Source organism: Aedes aegypti, chromosome 3 (assembly GCF_002204515.2).
Source record: "Aedes aegypti strain LVP_AGWG chromosome 3, AaegL5.0 Primary Assembly, whole genome shotgun sequence".
NCBI lineage: Eukaryota > Metazoa > Arthropoda > Insecta > Diptera > Culicidae > Aedes > Aedes aegypti.
The window spans coordinates 371984474-372007731 of NC_035109.1; the positions used below are offsets into that span (position 1 = coordinate 371984474).

At 40.1% G+C, this 23258-nt stretch overlaps 1 protein-coding gene across 9 annotated transcripts in view; it reads right to left on the reverse strand.

Annotated features, from left to right (window-relative positions):
- Positions 1-23258, reverse strand: part of LOC5571245 (protein phosphatase 1 regulatory subunit 16A) — a 488636-nt gene that overhangs the window by 441355 nt on the left and 24023 nt on the right. The window contains exon 1 of one of the 9 annotated variants that reach the window (XM_021851210.1): positions 11989-12903. The exons of the other annotated variants lie outside the window; for them this stretch is intronic. The gene's annotated coding sequence lies outside the window, so the exon portion shown is untranslated. Of the gene's footprint in view, positions 1-11988; positions 12904-23258 lie in introns of those variants that run through there. 9 annotated transcript variants of the gene reach the window in all.

The window sequence follows — 23258 nt, forward strand, 5'->3', positions numbered from 1 at the left end:
TACTGAAAGCAGCATTTACGATCTTCTGTGAGAAGCTATTCCCCATTACAGAGAGTAGCATTTCCAAGCCTCACACAAAAGCTTCTACAAGCTTCAATTGAGAAGATTATTCACGATTCTGAGATGCTTTAGCAAGCTCCTAATATCTGAGGGAAACTCTTCCACGCTTTTAGAAAAAAAATCTCCATATTTTACTAAGCTTTACTAAGTTTTCCCCAACTTTTAAAAGAAGATGTACTAGGTTTTTCAGACAAGATTTTTTGAATGTTTTGAAAGGATTTTTCCCAAGTTTCAGAAAAAGTTTTTCCCAGTTTCAGGGAGAAGTATTCTCAAGTTTTTGCAAAATTTTCATTTAAGCTTTTTCAATTTTTTTCAATTTTTCCTACATTTCAAGAGAATATTTTTCATGCTCTGGAGGAAAACATCTTTAAGCTTCATAATGGGCTATTTTATCCTCCGAAAGAAAAAAAAAACTTAGATTTTCAGATAAGCTGCAACGAGCTTCTGAGATGAGCTTTCATAAGCTAATGAGTGAATTTATTCAGAGCAAATTGAAAACGCTCCTAGGCTTCTGAAAACAAATTTTGTTTATCCCACAAAAAAATTCCTTCGTTCATAAACTTCCTAAAGGTGTCTCCCAAACCATTTGTGAAAAGCTTTCAATAGAAAAAAACTTTCAAAAGCTCCAAAGACAAGCTTTTGAAAAAAGATTTCCAAATATTTTGAAAGAAATTTCCTAAAGCTACTTAGAATTTATTCAGCAAATTTTTTTGGGGAATCTTTCTCAAGCTTTTGATACATGTTTTCTGAAGCTGACGAGAAGAAATTTTCAAAGCTTCTGAAAGATAATTTTCCAGTTTTTGAAATAAACTTCTCAAGCTACTAGTAGAAGCTTCCTAAGCATCCCAAAACTTCTGGGAAAAGCTTCCCAAATCTTCTGAGAGAAGCTTCCTAAAGTTTTTGAGAGAAGCTTCCCGAGCTTCTGGTAGAAGCTTCCCGAGCTTCTGGTAGAAGCTTCCCGAGCTTCTGGTAGAAGCTTCCCGAGCTTCTGGTAGAAGCTTCCAGAGCTTCTGGTAGAAGCTTCCCCAGCTTCTGGTAGAAGTTTCCCCAGCTTCTGGTAGAAGCTTCCCATGCTTTTGGTAGAAGCTTTCCAAGCTTCTGGTAGAAGCTTCCCCAGCTTCTGGTAGAAGCTTCCAAAGCTTCTGGTAAAAGCTTCCCAAAACTTCTGGGAAAAGCTTCCCAAATCTTCTGAGAGAAGCTTCCTAAAGCTTTTGAGAGAAGCTTCCCGAGCTTCTGGTATAAGCTTCCCAAGCTTCTGGTAGAAGCTTCCCAAGCTTCTGGTAGAAGCTTCCCAAGCTTCTGGTAGAAGCTTCCCAAGCTTCTGGTAGAAGCTTCCCATGCTTTTGGTAGAAGCTTTCCAAGCTTCTGGTAGAAGCTTCCCAAGCTTCTGGTAAAAGCTTCCCAAGCTTCTGGTAAAAGCTTCGCAAAACTTCTGGGAAAAGCTTCCCAAAACTTCTGGGTAAATCTTCTTGAAGCTTCTAGGAGAATCTTCCTAAAGCTTCTAGGAGAATCTTCCTAAAGCTTCTGAGAGAAGCTTCCCCAAATCTTCTGAGAGAAGCTTCCCCAAATCTTCTGAGAGAAGCTTCCCGAGCTTCTGGTAGAAGCTTCCCGAGCTTCTGGTAGAAGCTTCCCGAGCTTCTGGTAGAAGCTTCCCGAGCTTCTGGTAGAAGCTTCCAGAGCTTCTGGTAGAAGCTTCCCAAGCTTGTGGTAGAAGCTTTCAGAGCTTCCGGTAGAAGCTTTCAGAGCTTCTGGTAGAAGCTTTCAGAGCTTCCGGTAGAAGCTTCCAGAGCTTCTGATAGAAGCTTCCCAAGCTTCTGGTAGAAGCTTCCCAAGCACCTGGTAGAAGCGTCCCAAGCACCTGGTATAAGCTTCCCGAGCTTCTGCTAGAAGCTTCCAGAGGTTCTTGTAGAAGCTTCTAAAGGTTCTGCTATAAGCTTCCAGAGCTTCTGGTAGAAGCTTCCAGAGCTTCTTGTAGAAGCTTCCAGAGCTTCTTGTAGAAGCTTCCAAAGCATCTGCTATAAGCTTCCAGAGCTTCTTGTAGAAGCTTCCAGAGCTTCTTGTAGAAGCTTGCAGAGCTTCTTGTAGAAGCTTCCAAAGCATCTCCTATAAGCTTCCAGAGCTTCTTGTAGAAGCTTCCAAAGCTTCTGCTATAAACTTCCAGAGCTTCTGGTAGAAGCTTCCAAAGCTTATGGTAGAAGCTTTCAAAGCATCTGGTAGAGGCTTCCAAAGCTTAAGGTAGAAGATTTAGGAGGCTTCTCCCGAAAAACTTAAATTGAGGTTTCTCTCAGATACTTTGTACAGTTTCTCCCTGGAGCTTAGGGAAGCTTCTCCCAAAATCTTTGGAAAGTTTATCCCAGAAGGCTTGGAAATATTTTATCAAAAGTTTTGGAAAACATCGCTCATAAGCTTTGAAAATCTTCTCCCAGAATTTTTAAAATAGCTCCTCTCAGAAGCTCTATAAACTTCTCCGAGAAGCTTTGGCTTGCTTCTTCAAGAAGCTTCGGATAGGCTCTCCTAGAAGCTTTGTGAAGCTTCTCTCGGAAGTTTTAAAAAGATTCTCTCACGAGCTTTGGGAAGCTTCTTCTAGAAGTTTTAGAAATCGAAAACTTTGAGTAGCTTCTCTCAGAATCTTTAAAAAGCTTCTCTCAGAAGCTTCGAGAAGCTTCTCCCAGAAGCTTAAAAATTCTTCTCCAAGTGGCTGTGAAATGTTTGTCCTATTATACAATACTTCTTACGGAACTTTGAGAAGCGTATCCCATATGCTTTGAAGAGCTCCAAAAAGCCATTCCATAAAGCCTAGAGAAGCTTTACTCAGATGCTTTGGAGTGCAACTACAGAAGTTAAGTGAAGCTTCTGCCCAAAGGTCTAGGAACTTTCTCTATGGAACTCTATGGAACAGAAGTAAAGGTAAGCTTCTCCCCAGAGGTCTGGAAAGTTTCTCTTAGCAACATAGGTAACCATTACCCAAAAGTTTGAAAAAGCTTATACCAGAAACGTTTAGAAAGCTTCTTCAAAATGCTTTAGAAAACTTGTCCCAGAATATTTGGAAAGCTGCTCCCAGAGGCTCTCACAGCACCTAAGATAAGATTCTTCCAGAAACTCTAGCAAGTTTCTTAATTTTCTCCCAAAAGCTTTAGAAAACTTCTCTTGAAAGCTTTGGAAAGCTTCTCCCAAAAGCTCTTCATAACTTTTAAAAATAACTTTGGAAAGGTGCTCCAAAAGGCTTGAAATGATTTTCCCAAAATATTTCAAGCTTTCAAGAAGCTTACCCTCGAAACTTTTGGAAACTTCTTCTAGAAACTTTGGGTAGCTTCTTGATGCTTTGGAAAGCTTTTCTCAAATGCTATGGGAAACTTCTCCCAAAAGCCAATAAGTTTGAAAAGCTCCTCACACAAGCTTTGGAATGCATTTAACAAAATATTTGGGGAGCATCACCTACTACTGTAGAAAGCTTTTCCCAGAAGCATTCCCAGATGCATTGGGAAGCTTCTAACAGAAACTTTAGGAAGTTTCTCCTAGAATCTTTTAGAACCTTCTTCCAAAAGCTTTGGAAGTTTATCCAAGAAGCTTGGGGAAGTATCTCCCGTAACCCTTGGGTTAGCTTCTTCCAAAAGCTTTGGAAAGCTTCTGTCAGATGGTATGGGAAATTCTTGAAAGGCTTCTTTGAAAAGCCTTGACTTAAAATCGGAATTTATTTTCCAATAACTTTGAAAAGTTTCTCTCAGAAAACTGTCCTGAAACGTCATTGAGTGCTTCTCCTAGAATATTAGTAGAACCCTACAAGGTTTTCCGTAGAAGTCTTGAAATCTAAATCGCAAAGAAGCATGACACTTCTTTGAAAAATTTTGAAAGCATGGCGTAGTAAACTTGGATAATTTGAAAAATTTCCGGGAGATTCTGATTTTATTTTTCAAATAGCTTACCTATCGTTCCAACGAAATGTCAAAGCGATAAGCTATGTATAACCTTAAAAAAAATAAACTGTCTATGTCCAACTGAACAAACAAATTTCTCTAATAATAACTGTGAATAAGCTGAGAAGCAAACTCCGTCCAGTGGAGTTGTAATGTCAGAAGTTGACGATAATGATTATAATTTTATTACCATGACCCGACATCGACACGCATAATACTAATGACCCCAGAATCGCCTAAGTTTATGGTCTCAATAGACTCAATAGATCATATCATTATATTGCTGTTGTTATGTTCTAATTTAAAATAATTACAGCCTTAAATGCTGTTATAGTGTTCCTTAGACTGTGAAACATTTACAAATCAGAGGGGGTTGTGTACAAGACACGACCGCATGACGTTAACTACGCCAAGTGATTTTCTGCATTTGAATTTTAGTCAATTGTCATAGTTGCAGCCTTCCTTTAGTTAAAAATCTAACATAATATCGTGACGGTCGCAACATTTTAGATTTTTAATTGACACCCAGTATATTGCCGTAAGACGTAGTTAACGTCAAAAGTTCCAGAAGATTCTATAAATGAAGCCTAATTTGTTGCTGAAAATGAATTGATCAAAAAATTTCTTGTCGATTCCAACTTAAAGTTCCAAGTTGAACTGGTATTTCTTTTCAACTGTCTACTATGGATTAGGAAAAAGGACTTTCTTGGGCGATTCCTCACAGGAATTTCTGTTGCAATGTTCTTAAACTTATTGTCATTGTTGTAATAAAGGGGCCATCGACCCATGGAAATATCGAGTCATTGAACAGCAAAATGCTATGGAAAACTGTTTTAGGGCCCATTATAGTCACAATAATATTTTATTTGGTTTAGTTTAGTTAGTATGATTCTATGAGTCGATATTGCGCATTCATCTTGTTTCTTGTTTATCTTGCTCTTGCATATGTCGAATTCGTTTCTGGACTTAGCTTGGAACTGGCGATATCCGCTCTGAAACACATATTTAACCCTAATCCGATTCAAGTTCGACTGACCTACAATTTGCTTGAAGTTAATTTGTTTTCGTTTTAGTCACCGACCAAGTTCCTCTAAATGAAAACGATAAAGTTGAATGTTTCGAGAATATTCTACGAATCGGGAAGAAAAATGTTCCAGAAAACTCTAGAATATGCTATCAAACTGATGTTTTAGTGCTCCAAAATTAGAAATTATAACGTTCTAACATTGACTTTTGTCTTAAACTGCTGTTGTAGTGCTCAATGAAAAATTTCGGTGAAATATTTCAACTCTGGGATTTTATATATTTTTCAATATTTATTACACCAATTTTCTTTTATAAAAGCATCGAAAAGTATTGAATTAAAATCCTTTATTAGGCTTAAACAGTCTTCATATTAGCGTTGGTAATTTGGTACCTCCGCTGAGATAACAAATCAGGAACCGTCCACAAATTACGTAACGCTCTAGAGGGAGGGGGAAGTAGGCTCAAGCGTTACGGCTCATACAAAAATTTGAAATTTGTCATACAAAAAGCGTTACGGACGGGGAGAGGGGGTCAACAATTTTAAATTTTGGCGTTACGTAATAAATGGACGCACCTTATCAGCCATAATTTTGAGACTGTTCAAGTTTCTCCGAATAGTAATAGTTATTCCAGAAATCTTGAATAGCTTCTACCATGCGGAGCTGCTCTGAAACTCTTCTGATATTCTTCGAGTAGTTCTAGCAAGCTTCTCAGAGAAATTTTGAAAAGCTTTTTCTGGAGAGCAGCAAACAGCATATTTTAGAAGCCTCAGATAACTTCTCGGCTGCTTGGGCACGTCAGGAGTTAATCATCAATATTAACCTCCTTTTCCCGAGCAGCCTAGATAGCCGCGTAGTGTCGGTAGCGGTTGTTTCAACTGGCTAAGAATTAACACTACGGACTGCCTGTTCCGGTGGTAAAAGTCCACCTCACAGGTGACCCCTAATTTATGGTGTGATGCGTACCGTGCCTAAGAATGAATGGTTAGGGGGGTCTAAATAAAACCTAACCGCAAACGGAGCCTGTGGGGTACCAGGGCGCCCTCCACAGTATTGAGTCCTTCCTGTGCTACCCGGAGCAATGGTGCAGGTGACCTTGTGTTTCTCCGAGATAATCGGCTGCCCTTCTTCAGTCTCTATCTTGAGGCTTAATAAGGGTGGGATTATGAATATGTTGACATTTAATTTAAATTATCACCTATATGGATTCGCATTATGCGTTTTACACAGTGTATTCTGTGCTCTTTCGCCTTTGGCGACTTTAAATAGATACCGATCTGGTTTTTTCGCTGCTGGTCTTTTTCGTGCTGAGATTGCAAAAAGCTTAATCCTGCCTAGTTTGGGTAGTGGCTACGGTTAGGTTAGCTCAGATCAATCTTCAGCATAAAAGAACAGCAACGATCAATCTTTGCAGACTCATGCAAAATGGTGCAGCCCAAGTGGCGCTAGTTCAAGAACCCTACTTTCGTAGAGGGAACTTCTATCTAGGTAACCTTGTGGACCCAGTTTTTGCTACTTTTAGCAAGCTTGAAATGGCAAACTCGCGCTCCATGCCCCGCGCATGCGTGCTCGTTAATAAAGCAATCGTTGCTACACTCATTTCTGAGTTAACTACCAGAGATGTATGTGCTGTCACAATCGATGTTTCTGTTGGTGACCTCAACAGGAAATACGTCTATTGTTCGGTATATTTACCACATGATGAACCATCCCCAACGAATAACTTCAAACGAGTTGTCGTACACTGCGTAACAAAAGGCCTTCCGCTGATTGTGGGCAGTGATGCCAATGCTCATCACATCATCTGGGGCAGCTCAGATATCAATTTGAGAGGCTACAGTCTGATGGAATACTTAAGTAGTACAGATCTTGGATAACTTAACATAGGTAATCGCCCAACCTTCATGGTATCTAATAGAGAAGAAGTGTTAGACATAACGCTCTGCTCGAATAGAATCAGTCACGAGTTGACGAATTGGCATGTATCAGATGAGGAATCATTATCTGATCTTTCTTTGAACATTCAAATGTAACTGCGCAGACTTTGCCTTTTAGGAACCCTCGGTCAACAAACTGGGAACTCTATATTGAACTGGTTGCGACCAAATTGCATGGATATTCTCCGTCCATTGGAAATCCAAGTGATTTGGATGATGCCGTTGATACTACAACATCCTACATTATGGAAGCTTTTGAAGAAGCATGTCCTCTGCGGTCTGTAAAGACTACAAGAGGGACCCCATGGTGGAATTCCGATCTGACTAGACTCAGGAAACAATGTAGAAGGAGTTGGAATAGACGCCGTTCAGCTGGATCAGAGTCGTTCAAGTCAGCTCGCAAGGCTTACAAGAAGGCTCTTCGTTCTGCTGAACGATCCGGCTGGAAAAACCTTTGTACAAATGTTTCCAGTTTGAGTGAAGTCAGTCGGTTGAACAAAATTCTTGCAAAATCTAAGGATTTCCAAGTTAACGAAATTCGCTTACCTAATGGTGACTTTACTTCTTCCGATGAAGAAGTTTTAGAATGTTTATTCAATACACACTTCCCCGGATGTGTGGACATAACATCTACGGATGAACCAAATGTCTTTTCATGTAGTTACGAGTCTCTGGCCTCGGCTCGCAGTATCGTAACTACTGAATCGATTCAATGGGCACTTAATAGTTTTGCTCCTTTCAAATCTCCAGGAGCGGATGGGATTTATCCTGTTCTGCTCCAAAAGGGATTTGAGTTTATCAAACATGTTTTGAAAAAGCTACTTGTAAGCAGTTTTGCTACCGGGTACATTCCCAAATCCTGGCGTGATATTACTGTAAAGTTTATCCCAAAAGGAGGACGTGCGTCGTATGAGGAAGCGAAGAGTTTTAGACCAATCAGTCTGACCTCTTTTCTTCTGAAATGTCTGGAACGCATTATCGATCATCACATCCGTGATGTTTATTTGGCAAACATGCCTCTTCATGTGAATCAACATGCTTACCAATCTGGAAAGTCCACTGTGACTCTTTTACACAAAGTTGTATACGATATCGAGAAAGCATTCGCTCAGAAGCAATCGTGCTTAGGTGTTTTCTTGGATATTGAGGGTGCCTTTGATAACGTGTCTTTCGATGCCATATTGGAAGCCGCACGAAACCATGGGCTACCTACAATGATTACCAATTGGATTCATCAAATGCTCAAAAACCGACATCTCTTCTCGACATTGCGTCAAGCAGCGATTCGAAAATTGAGTGTTTGCGGATGCCCCCAAGGGGGAGTCTTGTCACCACTTTTGTGGAATCTCGTAGCAGATACGCTATTGAGGCAACTCAATAATTGCGGTTTTCCAACTTATGGATTTGCCGACGACTATCTAGCTCTGATAGTTGGTATGTGCATAAGCACCCTATTCGACCTGATGCAAAGTGCTCTTCAGGTAGTCGAGAGTTGGTGTCGCCAATATGGCCTTTCGGTTAACCCGAATAAAACATCTATTGTTCTTTTTACGGAAAGACGAAACCGCGATGGAATTCGACCTTTACGTCTTTTTGGCACTGAGATTAATGTGACTGATCAAGTAAAGTATGTCGGAGTCATTCTAGATTCCAAACTTTCATGGACACCTCACATTGATTTCAGAGTCAAAAAAGCTTGTATGGCCTTCGGTCAATGCCGGCGAACCTTTGGTAAAACTTGGGGCCTCAAACCCAAATATATCAAATGGATTTACATAACAGTTGTTCGACCAATATTGGCATATGGATGTCTTGTGTGGTGGCAAAAGGGCGAAGTGAGAACAATCCAATCAAAATTGGGCCATCTCCAAAGGATGTGCTTGATGGCGATGTCTGGTGCGTTCTCTACAACTCCCACAGCAGCGCTCGAGGCCCTTTTCGACGTTGCGCCACTACACATATATCTTAAACAAGAAGCACTTTCTTGCTCTTACCGTTTATGGGTACTGGATCTACTGGAGAAAAATCCAGTGAATCGTAGATCTACACACACTTCGTTGTTTCCACTTTTGGTGAATTGGGACAAAATTGTCCTTGCTCCAAGTGATCTCACAATTGCTTGTAACTTTCCTTACAGGACATTTACCACACAATTCCCTTCACGGGAAGAGTGGACGTCTGGCTATTTGGAAAGAAGTATATCAAACAATATAGTATGTTACACTGATGGCTCCCTTCTTGAAGGTAGAGCTGGTGCAGGAGTATATTCTCGTGAGCTAAGGCTGAATCAGTTTTACTCACTTGGTAGAAACTGCACCGTTTTTCAGGCGGAAATATTTGCTCTTATGTGTGGAGTGCAATCAGCACTTCAACAGCGCGTAATGGGTAAAGTCATTTACTTCTGTTCAGATAGTCAGGCTGCTATAAAAGCTCTCGCTTCGGCCAACTCAAGGTCGAAGCTTGTTATCGCATGTCGAACTCAAATTGAGGAACTGAATTCAGTCAACTCTGTAAACCTTGTATGGGTACCTGGCCATTCTTCCATCGCTGGAAATGAATTGGCTGATGAGCTAGCTCGCGATGGAGCATCGCATGACTTCATTGGCCCTGAGCCGGCTATTCCAATTTCGAAGTGCTGGGTGAAGCTTCAGATAAACTCTTGGGCGGCAACTCAGCACAAGCAATATTGGAATAGTTTGGAGTCGTGTCGTCAAACAAAATTGTATATTACTGAGCCATCTCCAAAGGTGGCGAAGTATTTAACAAATCTGTCAAAGCAGAATTGCAGTCTCTTGGTCAGAGCGTTGACAGGCCACTGCCGACTCAACTATCACATGGCAAATATTCAGCGTGCTGACTCATTTGTGTGTGATAGTTGTGACTCCGATTATGGAACTTCGTATCACCTGATATGTAACTGTCCAGTTTTTGCGCAAATGCGATTCCAATTACTTGGTAAACACTTATTAAGTGAAACTGAATACAGAAGCCTGAATCTTCAGGACATTCTGTTATTCTTAACCCGCTGTGGTAATGAGCTATAGGCTCTCTTTACGCTCATGCGTTTTGCAGTGCCCTTTTTAGGGCGCTGTTCGAACCCATTGTGGTATGGAGCTACATGCTCTCATTTCGCTTATGCGATCTTCCCTCTTCAAGGGACCCCACTCCTATTTCCTCCCATCTTTCCCTTCCCTTTCCTCTCCCATCGGGTAGATGATGAAATAGGCTCAAATATGGCGATGGCACAAATCTCCCAACTGGTGGGGAACGTGCCTTTGGAGCCGGCCTTCTGATACCTGGATCTGATACCATGCGGAGCTGCTCTGAAACTCTTCTGATATTCTTCGAGTAGTTCTAGCAAGCTTCTCAGAGAAATTTTGAAAAGCTTTTTCTGGAGAGCAGCAAACAGCATATTTTAGAAGCCTCAGATAACTTCTCCAAAAAAGTTTGGCAAGCTGCTTCGCAAAACCTTAAGTTTTTCAGGCAATGAATGAATTTCAAAGTTTTGATATACATCTGAGTAGTAAAGCTTCTTCTTGAAAGTATATATGTAAAACTCTAGGAAGCTTCTCTGATGTGTCTCTCTAAGAAAATCCTTGAGAAGCTTTTCCAAAAAGCCTGGGTGACTTCTTCCAAACCTTTTCCAAATAAATGTCGTAGAGCACTGAAATACATACTTAAAGAGTATTGTTACAATAGCCATGAACAGCTTCTTGTATTTTCATTAGAAAGCTGTTTTCCGAGCAGCTTTGAAAATCTTCTCCTCTTAAGAAGTCTCAAGAAACATATTCGATAAACCTTAAAAGCGTATTCCAAAGCTTTTCGAATAACTAAAAAGCCTTTCAAAATATTTCTTTCTTTTAAGAACCAAGGAATTTGAATCATTGATGAGTTCTTTCAGTAGCCCTGAAAAGCTTCTTACATTAATTTTGGTAAACTTCTCCGAATAACTATAAAACATTTCTCATATTCATCTTTGAAACTATTCCGAAATGTCTTGGGAAACTTCTCTAAGGAGAGTGAATTGGTCGAAAAGATTTTTGAAAGCTTCTAAAAAATGGTTTTCCGAAAAATACTTGATATGCTGTCTCAGAATCATCTAGAAGCTTCTCGCAGTAGGCTTGGAGATTCCCCTAGATGCTTCTTCAACGTTTACAAAACTTCTGGAAGAAGCTAGGAGTACTCTTTCCCTAAAGCTTGTGAAAATAATTTTAAAAAGATCTCTCCAAGGAAGCGTGGGTAGCTTTTCCTTATGAAAACTTTCTCCTAAGAAGCTTTCTCATAAACCTGAAATGTTCCCTAGAAAAGCTAAGACGATTGCTACAAAAACAATCTCAGAATGTTTCTCTAAAACGCTTGGAATTCTCCAGACGTTTGAATGACTTTTTTTAGAGGAATTGGAGCTTTCGTTACTTTTAATTCGAAGGTTCTCCATGAAGCTTGAATTTCTTCTTTAGCTTGAAAAGGACTCCAGGGTATCCAAGGACCTGTAGAACATCTGGATTTAAACAACAGCATTATTTGTAAAACTTTAAATGTTTTATACTGTTTCAAAATTATGTTTAACATCGAGTTAGTGGTTTTTGCTATACACAATTTGTTTGCTATGAATGTTGAGTCATATTTTGAATCTCTCTCTTCCAAGTGTCCTCATTAATCAACCAGCTGTTGACCCTATAACTCAAACCTCCCTTCCCATAGCGATAAGCCGTTTACCGCGCTAAAAGCTGAAATTTGATCACCTTGCTCCACCGGAGCTAATCAACCGTTTACAACAGCAGCAGCAACAAGGCAAATCACCTCGATCACCTCAAACACCCTGTAGCCTGGCCAATAATCGACTTGGAATGTTCGTGCTTGCTAAGCAACTTTCAATGAAACGTCAACAACCGGCCCGAACTCCTCGACTCGTGTGGACTTCGCCGTGGAGGCCTACCACAGCTGTGAGCTAATCCCTTAAGGGTTATAATTTCGAAGCACTGTCCGTCGACTTCACATCCGCATTCAACAATACCGCAGCAATCAATTGCTGGAAAATTGCAATTCAATCACCTTTCAGAAAATTCCTTCGTCGACTCGATCGATCAAGATCGATATCGCTGCAGCTCAGTCGGCTTGAGTTGAGTAATCCTTAAGTGTAACACTCTTCTTCGTTCGCTTCCTCTTCATTTGGATTCTTGCTGGATTATGCAAACTCGTTGCTGAACACTTCACTTGTTGCACTTTCAATTTGGTTTGGTTGTTCGCCAAAGAACGCTCCGTTTGTTACCCAACTTCACACTCACTCACAACTTCTATTTCTGGGCGTCCCTAATCAATGCAATTCAAAATTTGGGCAATTCTCCAAACACGCGAACCTGTCCAACCTCGCGACTCTAGATGGCGAAGCCCTTTTCGAAAGCAGTGCGCCGCGATTGCTGTCGAACGACCTGTTGAAACGCCGAGAGCTCTTCGTCATCAATCCAAATCGCAGTAGGCAGCGTTTTGACAGAATAAAATCCCCGTCCTCGTAGCCAAGCCACCAAAACATCCATCAATCATAGTGTGCCATAGAGAGGGAACGTGTGCTGCTGCAAACAATAAAACCGATGAATGAACGGGCGATGGATCGTCCGAAAACCCGCTTCAGCAGCGTAGCATTTCGCACGTATTTCGCAGAATACGTGTCAAGGGCAGAATCTCGACTTCGGCGAGGAGGAGATTCGGTCATTCAAACTATGACACTGTCTCTCGAACCGGATACGTAGATTCGGCCAAGTCCAAGAAACGTGACCCGTCTCACTACTCTTCTAACAGTTCCGCGGCCTACTCAGATTACCGCAAGTCTAACGACACCACGCGAGAATACATCCGAATGGGGCGAGTTCTCTTTCGCGACTGGTTTGAGTGTCCACATCTACGCGCGTTTCGCTTCACAGAGTTACCTGCCTGTATCTACATCGCTTCGCACTTGACGGTGTACTGACTCAGAGAAGGTCCGCTTTTCCTTCGGTTCGTTCGGTCTGGTGGAAAATCTCGCGCCGGTAATCAACAGAGTAGAGTGCGATCTGAGAAAGGGCGCTATACTGTTGTGCCGAGACTGCATAAGACTGTGCGCTCTGTCGAGCGTGACACTCTTGTCGGCTTGAGGATGAAGGGGAAGGAAGAATTTCGCGCCGGAATTGTTTTGAACTCAAACAAAAGATATCCGGCCGGTGTGGCTCTCGCGGATTCTCTCAGCGGCGCTCTCGTGGCTCTCAGTGGCAGTTAAAGGGAGTCGGAAGTGCAGTGATGGCAGCACGTGGTATTGAACCGAATATACAAGAAAATGAAATACATAAGATCCATTGGATACATGGAAAATATTAAAAGAATCCTCCTAAAAGTATTGAGAGCATCAGTTTTTTTTAAATAGTTTTGGGAAGCTTCCACCAAAAGCTTAATAGTTTTCTCTAAGTTCGAGAGTTTCTTTAAGGAGCTTTGAGTATGTAATGAAGCTTGAAAAGAATTTATAGAAGCTTCTTCCAAATGCTCCGGGAAGCTTCTCCCTGCAGCTTTGGGAGTCTCCTCTCAGAAGCTTTGGAAAGCTTCTCCTTGAAGCTTTGGGAAAATTCACCTAGATATTTTGGAAAGCTTTGTAAAGGTTTTAACAGGTGTTTTGAGAAGCTTCTACCAGAAGATTTGGGTAGTTTCTTCCAGAAGCATTGAAAAGCGCTCCAAAATTTTGAACAGTTTTTCGCAGAAACTTTGGTAAGTTTTTTCCTAAAGCTTTGAAAGTCTCTAGAAGCTTATCTCTAAAGTTTTTAACAGTTTCTCCCAAAAGCTTTGAGAACCACATCCCAGAAACTTTGGAAATCATCGTTCTCCTTGAAGTTTTGAGAAGATGCCCAGATGCTTTTAGAAGCTTCTAGCAGAAGCTTAGGAAAACTTCTCCCAGCAGCTTTGAAAAGCTTCCAAAATCTCAGGAAAGCTTCTACCAGAAGTTTTGAGATGCTTCTCCCAGAAGCTTTAGAAAGCTTCTCACAGTAGCTTTGGGAAGGTTCACCCAGAAGCTTCTCTTTCAAGCTTGGGAAGCCTCATGACGGTTCTCCCAGAAGCTTGGGGAAGATTTTCTCAAAAGCTCTGAGAAGATTCTCCCAGAAGCTTTGGAAAACAAGCTCGAAAAGCTTCTTCCAGAAGCTTTGAGAAGCTTCTCCCAGAAGCATGGGAAGCTTCTCCCAGAAGCATGGGAAGCTTCTCCCAGAAGCATGGGAAGCTTCTCCCAGCAGCTTAGGATGCTACTCCCAGAAGCTTGGCAAGCTGTATGAAAGTACTTCCAGAAGCTTTGGGAAGGTTCCCTCAGAAGCTTTGGGAACTTTCAAAAACTTTTGGAAGCTACTCCCAGAAGCTTCTCCTAGAAGCTTATGGAAGCTTCTCGCAGAAGCTATGCGGAGCTTCCTACAGAAGCTTGGAAAGTTTGTCATGTAAGCTTGGGAAGCTTCTTCCATAAGCTTGGGAAGCTTCACCTAGGAGCTTGGGAAGCTTCTCCTAGGAGCTTGGGAAGCTTCTCCCAGAAGTCTGGGAAGCTTTATGCAGGTTCTCTCAGAAGCTTTGGGAAGATTCTCTCAAAGGCTTTGGGAAGCTTCTCCCAGAAGTTTCGATAAGCTTCTCCAAGAAGCTTTGGGAAGCTTCTTCCTGAAGCTTAGGGAAGCTTCTCCCAGAAGCTTTGGGATGCTTCTTTCAGAAACTTTGGGATGTTTTACCCAGAAGCTTTGAGAAGCTTCTCTTAGAAGCTTTAGAAAGCTTCAACCATAAGCCTGGGAAGCTTTATAAAGGTTTTCCTAAGAGGCTTTGGGAAGGTTCTCTCGGTTCTCTCTTTGGGAAAATTTTGACAGAAGCTTCGGGAAGCTTCTCCTAGAAGCTTTGGGAAGCTTCTCCTAGAAGCTTTGGGAAGCTTCTTCCAGAAGCTTTGGGATGCTTCTCTCAGATGCTTTCTCACAGTAACTTTGGGAGGCTTCACCCAGCAGCTTGGGAAGCTTGTCACAGAAGCTTAGCCTCTTCCAAGTGCTTTGGAAAGCTGCTCCCAGAACCTTTGGGAAGCTTTTCCCAAAAGCTTTTATGAAACTACTCCCACAAGCTTTGATAAGCTTTTCTCAGAAGCTTTTGGAAGCTTCTCCCAAGAGCTTTGGGAAGCTTCACTCAGAAGCTTTGGGTAGCTTCCCTCAGAAGTTTCGAAAAGCTTCCCTCAGAAGCTTTGGAAAGCTTCTTCCAGATGTTTTGGTAAACCAGAAGCTTTGGGAAACTTCTCCCAGAAGCTTTATGAAGGTTCTACCAGAATCTATGGGAAAGTTCTCTCAGAAGCTTTGGGAATATTATCTTAGATGCTTTGGGAAGCTTCTCCCAGAAGCTTTTGGAAGCTTCTCTCAGAAGTTTTGGGAAGCCTCTCTCAGAAGCTTGGGAAGTTTAATGAAAGTTCTCCCAGAAGCTTTGAAAAGGTTCTTCCAGAAGCTTGGTCAAAGTTCTCTCTGAAGCGTAGGTAAGGCACTCCCAGAAGGTTTTTGAAGCTTCTCCCAGAAGCTTAGAGGAGCTTCTCGAAGAAGCTTTAGCAAGCCTCATCCAGAAGCTTTGAAAAGCGTCTCCCAGAAGCTTTTGGAAGCATCTCTCAGAAGCTTGGAAAGTTTAATGAAAGTTCTCCCCGAAGCTTTGGAAAGGTTCTTCCAGAAGCTTTGTCAAAGTTGTCTCCGAAGCTGAGGTAAGGCTCTCCCAGAAGGTTTTGGAAGCTTCTCGCAGAAGCTGTGGCAACCTTCTTCCAGAAGCTTTGAAAAGCGTCTCCCAGAAGCTTTGGGAAGCTTTCTTCAGAAGCTTTTGAAAAGATACTACCGTAAGCTTTAGAAAACATAACTTAGAATTTTTGAGAAGCTTCCCTCAAAGGCTTTGGGAAGCTTCTTCCAGAAGTTTTGGAAAGCCTCTTTCAGAAACTTCAGGAAGCTTCTCCCAGAAGCTTTGGAAAGCTTTTCCCAGAAGCTTTGGGAAACTTATCCCAGAAGCTTTCTTTTGATAGCATATATGTAAAATGATATGTTGCTTTTCTGAAAACTCCTACTAGTAGTTTTTAATTATCTATTCCAAAAGGGTCTAAGTCATTTGGCATGAAGTCATTTGGCATAAGGTCATTTGGCATAACACCATTTGGCATAATGGTCATTTGGCATAAACAAATTTCATCAAGAACACTCATATTTTTAAAGAAGGGATATAATTCTAGCTATGCCAAATGACCATTATGCCAAACGGCGTTATGCCAAATTACCTTATGCCAAATGACCATTTCAAAACATCCATGTCAAAATATCCATAAAAAGCTATTCAAGGAGCCTCGAAAAGCTTTCCATATAGCTTTTGGAAGGTTTCTCCTAGTTACTTTAAAAAAATGTCCAATTGTTTTTGGCTGACTCTTCTGATTTATTTTTAAAAGCTACTGGGAAGCCTTGGTTAACTTCGATTAGAAGCATTGAAACTAAACAGTGAAATATTAAAGAAGCTTTTTCGAAAAGTTCAGAAAACATTCCGATATGACTTACAAAGATAATCTCAGAAGCTTCTGAGCTTTTCTCTTCAAATTACCTTGGAGTGTGTCTTTCAGGAGCCTTGAAAACCCCCTCTTATTGGTCAATGTTGTAAGGAAGCTTGCAAATTGTCTTTGGAAGGCTTTTCCCAGAAGCTCCAAACAGCTTCTTCCAGAAGCCTCAGATAGCTTCTCCCAAAATCTCCTGAATCATTTGAAAGCTTCTCTCAGAAGACTCAGAAGGCTTCTTTCAAGAGATTCAAATAGCTTCTGACCGAATCTCCAGAAAGCTTCTCCAAAAAGCTTCAAAATGCTTTTCCCAAAACCTTCAGAAAGCTTCTCAAATATTTTTGAAAAATCGTCAGAAAATCACAGAAGCTTCGAACAGCTTTAAATACTTTAAAAAGCTTCTAGAATCTTAAAAATGCTTTTTCTAGAAGCTTCAAAAAGCTTCTCCAAGGATATTCAAAAGGCGTTTAACAGAATGTTCATAAGCTTCTACCAGAAACTACCACATTTCCCCTGAATCTCTAGAAAGCTTCTCCCAAAAGCTTCAGAATGCTTCCTAAAGAATCTTCAGATAGCTTCTCCCATATTTTTAGAGAGCTTCTACTAGAATCTTCATAAAATCAAGCTTTTTTGAAGCTTCTAGAATCTTGAAAATGCTTCTTCCAGAATATTTAAAAAGCATCAAACGAGCATATAAAATGCCTTTAGAAGGCTTCTGCTTAGAAGGCTTTTTCTAGCAACTTTCATAGAAACTTGAAAGGCTTCTAGCAGAAGTTTCACAAAGCTTCTCGCAGAAGCTTCAAAAAAATTCTTCCAGTAGCTTCAGACAGTTTGTCCCAGAATTTACTGAAAGCGTTCGAAAGCTTCTCCCAGCAGCGTCTGAAGGCTTCTCTCAGTAGCGTATGAAGACTTTTCTCAGAAGGCTCCAAAGGGTTCTTTTAGAAGATTCAGAAAGCTTCTCCCTGGATATTTAGAAAGCTTCTCCCAAAAGCTTCAGAAGGTATCTTCCAGAACCTTCAGAAAGCTTCTTCCATAGTTTTTAGAAAGCTAATTCTATAATCTTTATAAAATCCCAGCAAAAAAATATTCTTGAAATTTAAAAAAGCTTCTTCCAGAGTCTAATAAAAGCATCTTCCAAAATCTTCAAAAATCAGAATCTTCAGAAGCTTCTACAGAAACTCCAAAAGGCCTCTCCAAGAAGCTTCAAAGAACTTCTCACAAAATCGTCTGAAAACTTTTTCCTGCAGTTTCAGAAAGCTTATCTCAAAAGCTACAGAAGACTTCCATATAAGCTTCTGAAAGTTGTTCCCAAAAACTTCATAGGGCTCTTCCAGAGGTCTCAGGATTCTTTTTGAATCTTCAAGAGTCTTTTTTTTCAGGAGCTTCAAAAGGCTTCTCCCAGAAGTTACCAAAGCTTCGCTAAAAAGCTACGGGAGGCTTCTCTCAGAACCTTCAGAAGGTTTATGTCAACATTTTCAGAAGACTTCTGAAGTTTCAGCAGGCTTTTCATAGAAACTTTGGAAGACTTCATTCAGAACCTTTAGAAAAGCCTCAAAAGGCTTCTTCCAGAATCTTAAAAAGGCTTCTCTCGTAAGCTGCAGAAGGCTTCTCTCAAAATCTTAAGATAGCTTCTATCAGAAGCTTCAAAAAGTTTATCCTAGAAGCTTGAGGAAGCTTCTCCCAAAAGCATGGAAGACTTATCTCTAGAAAATTAAGAAGCTTCAGGTGACTTCTCTCTCAGATTCTACAGAAGGCTTCTCTCAAAAGCTTGGGATGGCTTTTCTCAGAAGCGTCAGAAGTTTTATCCCAGAGGCATGAGGATGTTTTTCCCAGAAACTTAAGAAGGACTTCTCCCATAAGCTTCAGAATACTTCTCTCTCAGATTCATCAGAATGGCTCTCTCAAAAGCTTCAGATGACTTTCTCAGAAGCTACAAAAGATTTATCCCAGAAACTTCAGAAGACTTCTCTCTCAAATTCTTCAGAAAGCTTCTCTCAAAAGCCTCATAAGCTAGAATTTTTGTCCCAAAAGCGTAAAGGCTGCTCCCAGAAACTTCACAAGACTTCTCATAGAACCTTTAGAACAGGGCTGCCCAACGTACGGCCCGCGGGCCGCATCCGGCCCGCGACCTCATTTTGTGCGGCCCGCGAAGGGTTCGCAGATTCTTCTCATATTTGGCCCGTTGACTTTAGTACCATTCGGAAGTTAGAACATACCAAGACTATTTAATTTTCAATTTAGTTTGAACCTAATATTTTAGTATGGTAATCATTTAAACTGCTTTTTTTATTAAATCTTTTAAGATACTTAATTTTATGGATGATTCAGATTCTAAATATCAAATTCTGAGTGTTTCGTCAATGTTTCTTCCATGACTACCATGCAGCCTGAACAAAACTTATGGAAAACAGGCTAAATTTTCATACATAATATCATTGAATCATAGGCTTCTTGGGAATAAATATTAGCTACACCAGGGCGTTATTCACGCAGAATCCTTGACAGAATTACAAAAGAGATAGGCTTTCAACAAAATGTTGAACAGGATTTGTTAAAAATTCTGCAAACGACTTGCACGGATATCATTAGCAAGATTCTCACTGAATTTTGTGCAGCAGTCCATAGACTTCTCGCCAGAATTTTCATCGTATTCAAAACATAATTTTAAAAAATTCTGGGCAAGATTACAATATTTATAACACTATATAATATTTAGCCAGAACCGTAAACGAATTTACAATAAAATTTTGAATAGTTTTTTTTTAACAATTAAGCATTATCAAAGATTCCAAGGATGCATTTCAAAACAAAGAGTGAGATTCTGAAGAAGTCCTAGGAACGATTCTTGTGAAATGCTGGACATTCTGACCGAGATTTTCGAGAAAGCTTGATCAGGATTTTAGCCCAACCCGGATCATGCTAATAATACTAGGTCGGATCCTAGCAGAATTCGGATTATGATTTTTATAAAATTCTGGATATTCTAACAAGACGCAAAATTTCTGGAGTAGATTCATCAAAATATTCTGGACTAGATTGTTCTAAAATTTGTAATATTCTTATTATTTCTTGAAGTTAAATTTATTTCATTCTCTGATTCTTGTCAGATTTTATGAACTTTATTTACTAATTTTTGTCAGATTTCATGCAAATATTTGTGAGTTTAAAAATGTGGCCCGCGACACAAAATTGTTTCGGCGATTTGGCCCGCGGTTCAAAAAGGTTGGGCAGGCCTGCTTTAGAAGACTCTCTGAGATTCTTCAGAAAGCATATCTCAAAAGTTTTAGTTGGTTTCTCCCAAGAAGCTAGAAGGTTTATCCCAGAAACTTGAGGATGCTTCTCCCAAAAGCATGGAAGGATTCTCTTTCTGGTAGAAGCACGTCTACCAAAAGCTACAGCTACAGCTTTGGACAGCTTCTCCCAGAGGATTCAGAACGCTTTTCCTAGAATCTTAAGAAAGCTTTGCTTACAATCTTCAGGAAGCTTCTCTTAGAATCTTAAGAAATCTTATTCCAGAATCTTCAGAGAGCTTCTCCCTGAATATTCTCTGTATAACTATTGAAGTCCATGAACGCTCCTCCATGAACTCTTGCAAAGCATATCTAAGAAGATTTGTAGAACTTTAACATTGGATAACTTACTAAGAAGCCTTAGAAAGCTTGAACTTGGGAAAAGTTTTGACGCCCATCAGTTCCAATGCATCTAGAAGAACGGTCCTACAGCATCCTCAACAAAACATTACAAAGCTTCCCAAGACATCTGAATGAACTTATACAAGAGTTTAAAAAAAAAATTCTGTGTAGCTTCCTGGACATGCTCCATGGACAAGCTTCTGAAGGCCGGCTCCAGAGGCAGGTTCCTCGCCAATTGGGGGCCACGAAGGCTCCATGGACGAGCTCTCCAAAAATGCTTTGGAAATTTTCTTCCAACAGCTTTTCCCAGAAGTAGTGGTAACTGCTTTAGAAGCTTCGGAAAACTTCTCCACTAAGCTCTAGAAGGTGTTTTCCCAAATACTTTGGAAATTTACTTGCGAAAACTGTGAAGACTTCTCCAGAAGTCCAGAAAAATTTATTATTTCTAAAAATTTCCACAATAATTGTTATTCAACCATCAATTTGGCACCACTGCAAATCCGGAAAATCTCCGGACAACGACGGTATCACGTTTCACCGGTCGGTCGCTTACCCAAGAGGTTGACCCACACTCTCTCTCTCTCTCGATCTCGGCCTACTCATTCTCTCCGAGACCGATGCCATGCATGGCCGGTACGAGAAAAATCCTTCCCCCGGCATGCTGCGATGCCGCCACCGCCGCCACCAAACGAGCGCAAATATATGGAGAGAAAGGCAACATTCCGGTATGTCTGGTCGTTTTGCTACGAGCATCAGCTTCAGCAGCGCTCGAATTCCGTCCGTGCTCTTATTGGTCTGGTCTGGGCGGAATGGATTCTGAGGAAAAACTGCATTTTCTTCGGAAGCGCCTCGGTGACAGTCACAACACTCGGTGAGAGTTAGCCGGATGGAATTCGATTGGACAACAGACCGGACTCGGAGAAAGTTGGAATGGAACGAGAAGACGGGTGGTGGATTCTAAACGGTTCATGAATAGTGAACTTAATGAGGAAAATTATTTAAGTCAATAATTCTTTAGTTTTGTCATCAATAAGCGTAGATAACTTTTCTCTAAGCATTTTTGGTATAAATCTTCTAAATTCACAATTTTTCCAATTTTGGATTAGTTTTGGGTCACTTAACTCTACCCTCTATCTATATTTTTTACCGCTAAAAATATTAAAATCGCGATAATTTTTTGTTTCTCGATATTTTTGCACCATTTTTTCACAAGATCTCAAAAAATTTTAAGAATCCATGTCGTTATTAATCATTGGGACCGACATTCTCCATACAAAATGTCATTGGCGGCCATTTTGTTTTTGGTCAATTTATCAAAATAAATTTAATGTGTATTAGACGATAACAGGTAATAAGGAGCTACTCTGAAGAAATCATACAAATTGGTTCAATATACATACTTGGAGAAATCTGAAAATTACGATATGAGGTGTTTTAGAGTTTTCAAGATCTTTATTTGTCCAGCATGGTACTAGAAACATAAATGCTTATAACTCAAAGACGGCTGCACCAAATTGCTTCATTTTTTCACAACATACTCGCATTATTGTATCATTCCGAGGAGTGAATATACGAATACGATAAAAAATCTGTATTTACGTGGGTTATGGCTACGCGTCGGTCCCCCAAGGAATTTTTGAACATCTCCGGATCCAAATGACCAATTGTCAATATCGACAGATTTTCTGAAACTAGAAAACTTTTTTGAGAGCTTGTGAAAAAATGGTGCAAAAATATCGAGAAACAAAAAAAGGTTATCGCGATTTGAATATTTTTAGTGGTAAAAAATTAAACTGCCGGTAGAGGAGTTAAGCAACAAGATGTGATTTTTGGCAACACTGGTAACAAACGTCAAAACTCCAGAGCTGCCAACAAAACTTTTCTCCAAAAAGAGACCAAACTGAAAATCAAACAGAGGGCATATACACGCAGAAAATGAAATACTCAAAAGTGAGTTCATTCCACTCAATTCCGGGGGTTCGTGCGTTAACCTAATTTTGAGTTGATGCAGTCATGCGAAAAAAATACCTGCTAGCTAAGTTCTTTTCACTCAACCGGCAGATCAAATAACTCAACTTCCAGTACTAAGCAACTTACTTAAATTTGAGTTAACGCGCAAACGTTCGGTTTTTGGGTTGTTTTGCTCTTCGCTCTCTGACAACAATAGAAGAAGCGAATGAAACAGGGAGAGAAAAATAACTCAAAAGTAAGTTAAAAAATACTCAAACATGAGTTTTCCGTTTTCTCCGGGTAGGAAACAAAAGAGAATAACAAGAACCGAGGAATTAAAAGAAAACCAAATAGGAACCAGAAGATGAATGTTTGCATAAGGATTCCTCAAGCAATCCGTCCAGACATAACTAAGTAATTACTAAGAATATTTTGGAAATTCCTTATTACATTAGGCCAGATATTACTACAAGTATTACTATACTATTTTTTCATGATTTTTTCCACGAATTTCATCAGAAGTCAATTCAGGTATTAGCCCAAATTATTTTTCAGATACGACGATAATTCAGGAGTTCAAACAGCAATTCTTTAACGAACTTTCTGAAGAATTCAACCAAGAATTCCGTTCGAAATATTTTCAAAAATTCATCCGTGTTCTAAAGGATAATCATACAAATAAGATCTCCAACAATTCTAAAGGAAATTTGTCAAAAAAGTCTCTTGTCCTCCACAAATCCATCCAATGATTCTTATATGAATTTCCATGGTCTCCAAAAATACACTTCAGCATTCTTCAGGAATTTATTTATTTCATGTCGTCAATCAGAAGTAGACCATTTTGTTACATTCTACCAGTATTTTTTCCAGAGATGCCTCCATTGGAAGTTGCTAGAATTTCTTATACAAGTGTGTTTTATTGATTTATTTAAGATTTCATTCATAAATTGCTCTAAAGATACCTTCAGGAATTACTTTGAGTTATTTTCTCAGGAAGTCTCCAATAAAATAATCCAGGGAATATAAAAAATACCAGAAATTCCTGTTAAATCCTGTAAGTATTTCTGATATACACTACCCACCATAAGTATGGAATCGCATAATTCAGTATTGCAACACCCAAGTTGAATATTGCAGCACCCCGAAAAGTTTAGCATCACCCGTAAACTATAACACTAATAACGCAATATCTTGGAAACCTTACTTTC